This window comes from Mobula hypostoma, chromosome 11, assembly GCF_963921235.1.
Source record: "Mobula hypostoma chromosome 11, sMobHyp1.1, whole genome shotgun sequence".
Classification (NCBI taxonomy): domain Eukaryota; kingdom Metazoa; phylum Chordata; class Chondrichthyes; order Myliobatiformes; family Myliobatidae; genus Mobula; species Mobula hypostoma.
Genome location: NC_086107.1, coordinates 78,716,197 through 78,721,902, shown reverse-complemented (window position 1 = coordinate 78,721,902; position 5,706 = coordinate 78,716,197).

The following is a 5,706-nucleotide window of genomic DNA, read 5'->3' as shown; positions in this document are numbered from 1 at the left end:
TAATTTCTAAGGTAGGAATATGTTTGGCAGAACTTTGTGGGCCAAAGTGCCTGTATTGTGCTGTAGGTTTTCCATGTTTCAGTGCACCCATTTCCAGAGCTTTTCCTCCACTAAATGCAAATGCGTCTTTTGGCACAATTTTGGACTCTTGACACTCATGTACTTGATTCACAGTGATATGTACTATTCTTCAGCTCAGAGATTTATCAGTAAGAACAGTGCCATTGAAAACATTTACAAACATTGCCACTCCTCTCCTAAATGGCACCATCTAATCAATATTTTTATGTGAACTCAGTTCGTAGTTCAATGCAGTTTAGTTCCACAAGCAATATACTCCATGTCAACAGGCACTGTATATGTCAACAGTCCAAGTTAAACCTGATTTTTTTCACTGTCAATCAACTTCCAAACACTGCCACTCTGTCATTCATTGCCACACACTGCACCAACTCTGACTTGTGATTTAAAAGGACTGTAACAGAAATACTGACAGGGACCAGCTATGTGGAGTCTAGATGTGATATAGACTCAATAAGTATCTGAGACTAAGTTTAAAATAGAATTGATGTATTTTCACAGGTCCAGAATATTAAACTAAAATCCCAGTAAACATGAATATCAGGAGAATAAACTCCTACCAGTCCCAGTGACCGGGGCACAGAACTGGGTGTGATGAGCAGCAGCAATAATTACAGAGTTTGACACCAACAGTCACTTGTGAACTTGTCTCTGGATTCAGTAACTGTGATGGTTAACTATCCAGCATGCAGTTGATTTAAACTTTTCCCCAGTGTGAACTCCATAGTGCTTCCAAAGGTTGAGTGAATGATTGAATCCCTTCCCACATTCAGAGCAGGTGTACAGTCTCTCCCATGTGAACTCACTGATGTACCTTTAGTTGAGATAACTGAGTGAATCCCTTCCCACAGTCTGAGCAGGTGAATGGTCTCTCCCCATTGTGAAATCGCTGGTGCGTCAGTAAGTTAGATAACCGAGAAAATCCCTTCCCGCAATCTGAGCAGGTGAACGGCCGCTTGCCAGTGTGAACTCACTGATGTACCTTCAACTGAGATGACTGAATGTATCCCTTCCCACAATCTGAGCAGATGAATGGTTTCTCCCCAGTTAGAACTTGCTGGTGCGCCACTAAATTAGAAAACTGAGTGAATCCCTTGCCACGATCTAAACATGTGAATGGTTTCTCCCCAGTGTGAACTCACTGGTGTCTCAGTAGGTTAGATAACTGTGTGAATCCCTTCCTGCAATCCGAGCAGGTGAACAGCCTCTCCTCAGTGTAAATATGCAGATGTTCCTTTAGGTCAGATGATCAACTGAATCCCTTCCCACAATGTGAACATGTGAATGGTTTCTCCCCAGTGTGAACTCGCTGATGTACCTTCAATTGAGATGATCGATAGAATCCCTTCCCACAGTCTAAGCGGGTAAACAGCATCTCTGCAGTGTGAAATGACTAGTATGTCTGTTGGTGGGATAATTGATTGAATCCCACAGACTGAGCTGGTGAATGGCCTCTCTCTTCTGTGTACTCACTGCTGTGTACTCACTGCTGTGTCTGTGGATGGGATGACTGAGTGAATCACTTCCCGCCGTCTGAACAGATGAACAGCCTCTCGTAGTCATAGTCATAGTCATACTTTATTGATCCCGGGGGAAATTGGTTTTCATTACAGTTTCACCACAAATAATTAAATAGTAATAAAACCATAAATAATTAAATAGTAATATGTAAATTATGCCAGGAAATAAGTCCAGGACCAGCCTATTGGCTCAGAATGTCTGACCCTCCAAGGGAGGAGTTGTAAAGTTTGATGGCCACAGGCAGGAATGACCTTCCTATGATGCTCTGTGTTGCATCTCGGTGGAATGAGTCTCGGTGCCCAACCAGTACATTATGTAGTGAATGGGAGACAATGTCCAAGATGGCATGCAACTTGGACAGCATCCTCTTTTCAGACACCACCGTCAGAGAGTCCAGTTCCATCCCCACAACATCACTGGCCTTACAAATAAGTTTGTTGATTCTGTTGGTGTCTGCTACCCTCAGCCTGCTGCCCCAGCACACAAAAGCAAACATGATCGCACTGGCCACCACAGACTCGTAGAACATCCTCAGCATCGTCCGACAGAAGTTAAAGGACCTCAGTCTCCTCAGGAAATAGAGGCGGCTCTGACCCTTCTTGTAGACAGCCTCAGTGTTCTTTGACCAGTCCAGTTTATTGTCAATTCGTATCCACAGGTATTTGTAATCCACCACCATGTCCACACTGACCCCCTGGATGGAAACAGGGGTCACCGGTGCCTTAGCTCTCCTCAGGTCTACCACCAGCTCCTTAGTCTTTTTCACATTAAGCTGCAGATAATTCTGCTCACACCATGTTACAAAGTTTCCTACCGTAGCCCTGTACTCAGCCTCATCTCCCTTGCTGATGCATCCAACTATGGCAGAGTCATCAGAAAACTTCTGAAGATGACAAGACTGCGCAGTAGTTGAAGTCCGAGATGTAAATGGTGAAGAGAAAGGGAGACAAGACAGTCCCCTGTGGAGCCCCAGTGCTGCTGATCACTCTGTCGGCACACAGTGTTGCAAGCACACGTACTGCGGTCTTCCAGTCAGGTAATCAAGAATCCATGACACCAGGAAAGAATCCACCTGCATTGCTGTCAGCTTCTCCCCCTGCAGAGCAGGGCGGATGGTGTTGAACGCACTGGAGAAGTCAAAAAACATGACCCTCACAGTGATAGCTGGCTTGTCCAGGTGGGCGTAGATATGGTTCAGAGAGCTCGCTCGTGTCAGCAGATCAGATTACTGAGTGAATTTCTTCCCACACATGGAACAATTGAACAACTCACTGGTTTCTCTGCGGATTGGATAAGTGAGTGAATCCCTTTCAACAGACAGAGCAAGTGAATGGCCTCTCACTGCTGTGAAATTTCTGTCGTATCATCAACTTGAATGACAGAATGAATCGCTTCCCCCAGACAGAATAGATCAACAAATGTTGGATTTCACTGAGATACATCTTCAACTCCTAGGATCAACAACATAAATATCGGTGTTACAAAGGAAATAACAGGTCACTCCTTAAATATATAGACAGAGACATTATAACTGATATGTTGTTGTGTTTCAGATCCCTGTACACAAATTCTTTGCTGTTTCTCATCTGTATAAAGATTTACAAAAGGCAATGGGTGAAGCCCATAATTCGCATTGGATACTGTTCGGGGGGATGTCTTACCTGGGACAAGCTGCAGTAGCCTGATCTCTGGCACTGGGTCTGCCTCTGCAGTGCAGAAGGGAGGGTGGAAAAAGAGGAGAGCAGTAGTGATAGGGGATTCGATAGTTAGAGGTGCAGATAGGGGGTTCTGTGGTCGTGACAGAGTATCCAGGATGGTTTGTTGCCTCCCGGGTGCCAGGGTCAAGGACGTCTCTGATCGCTTGCATGACATTCTGAAGTGGGAGCCACACTCAGATTGGAGGAACAACACCTTATATTCCGTCTGGGTAGCCTCCAACCTGATGGCATGAACATCGACTTCTCTAACTTCCGCTAATGCCCCACCGCCCCCTCGTACCCCATCTGTTACTTATTTTTATACACACATTCTTTCTCTCACTCTCCTTTTTCTCCCTCTGTCCCTCTGAATATACCCCTTGCCCATCCTCTGGTTCCACCCCACTTGTCTTTCTTCCCGGACCTCCTGTCCCATGATCCTCTCGTATCCCTTTTGCCTATCACCTGTCCAGCTCTTGGCTCCATCCCTCCCCCTCCTGTCTTCTCCTATCATTTTGGATCTCCCCCTCCCCTCCAACTTTCAAATCCCTTACTCACTCTTCCTTCAGTTAGTCCTGACGAAGGGTCTCGGCCTGAAACGTCGACTGCACCTCTTCCTAGAGATGCTGCCTGGCTTGCTGCGTTCACCAGCAATATCCTTTCAGGGAGGTTTGTTAGTGCTATTGGGGAGGCTTTAAACTAGGTTTGCAGGGGGCTGGGAACCAGAGTGCCAGAGCTGACAGTGTGGCTGGGGTGAAAATAAATGATGTTAAAAGTTCAAGCAAATCTGCTAATAGAAAGGTTGTGAGTGGTGGTAAAAATCTTCTGAGGTGTATATATTTCAATGCTAGGAGTATTGCGGGGAAGGTGAATGAGTTGAGGGCGTGGATTGACACGTGGAATTATGACGTTATAGCAATTAGTGAAACTTGGCTACAGGAGGGGCAGGACTGGCAGCTTAATATTCCAGGGTTCCGATGTTTCAGATGTGATCGAGGCAGAGGAATGAAAGGTGGGGGAGTAGCATTGCTTGTTAGGGAAAATATTACAGCAGTGCTCAGGCAGGACAGATTAGAGGGCTTGTCTACTGAGTCCTTATGGGTGGAGCTGAGAAACAGGAAAGGTATGGCCACATCAGTGGGATTGTATTACAGACCACCCAATAGTCAATGAGACTTGGAAGACCAAATCTGCAGAGAGATAACAGGCAACTGCAGGAAACATAAAGTTGTGGTGGTAGGGGATTTTAATTTTCCATACATTGATTGGGACTCCCATACTGTTAGGGGTCTAGATGGTTTGGAGTTTGTAAAATGTGTTCGGGAAAGTTTTCTAAATCAATATATAGAGGGACCAACTAGAAGGGATGCAATATTGGATCTCCTGTTAGGAAACGAGTTAGGACAAGTGACAGAAGTCTGTGTAGGGGAGCACTTTGGATCCAGTGATCATAACACCATTAGTTTCAATTTGATCATGGACAAGGATAGATCTGGTCCTAGGGTTGAGGTTCTGAACTGGAAGAAGGCCAAATTTGAAGAAATGAGAAAGGATCTAAAAAGCGTGGATTGGGACAGGTTGTTCTCTGGCAAAGATGTGATTGGTAGGTGGGAAGCCTTCAAAGGGGAAATTTTGAGAGTGCAGAGTTTGTATGTTCCTGTCAGGATTAAAGGCAAATTGAATACGAATAAGGAACCTTGGTTCTCAAGGGATATTGCAACTCTGATAAAGAAGAGGGAGTTGTATGAAATGTATAGGAAACAGGGGGTAAATCAGGTGCTTGAGGAGTATAAGAAGTGCAAGAAAATACTTAAGAAAGTAATCAGGAGGGCTAAAAGAAGACATGAGGTTGCCTTGGCAGTCAAAGTGAAGGATAATCCAAAGAGCTTTTACAGGTACATTAAGAGCAAAAGGATTGTAAGGGATAAAATTGGTCCTCTTGAAGATCAGAGTGGTCGGCTATGTGCGGAACCAAAGGAAATGGGGGAGATCCTAAATAGATTTTTTGCGTCTGTATTTACTAAGGAAACTGGCATGAAGTCTATGGAATTGAGGGAATCAAGTAGTGAGACCATGGAAACTGTACGGATTGAAAAGGAGGAGGTGCTTGCTGTCTTGAGGAAAATTAAAGTGGATAAATCCCCGGGACCTGACAGAGTGTTCCCTCGGACCTTGAAGGAGACTAGTGTTGAAATTGCGGGGGCTCTGGCAGAAATATTCAAAATGTTGCTGTCTACGGGTGAGGTGCCGGAGGATTGGAGAGTGGCTCATGTTGTTCCGTTGTTTAAAAAAGGATCAAAAAGTAATCCGGGAAATTATAGGCCGGTGAGTTTAACGTCAGTAGTAGGTAAGTTATTGGAGGGTGTACTAAGAGACAGAATCTGCAAGCATTTGGATAGACAGGGAC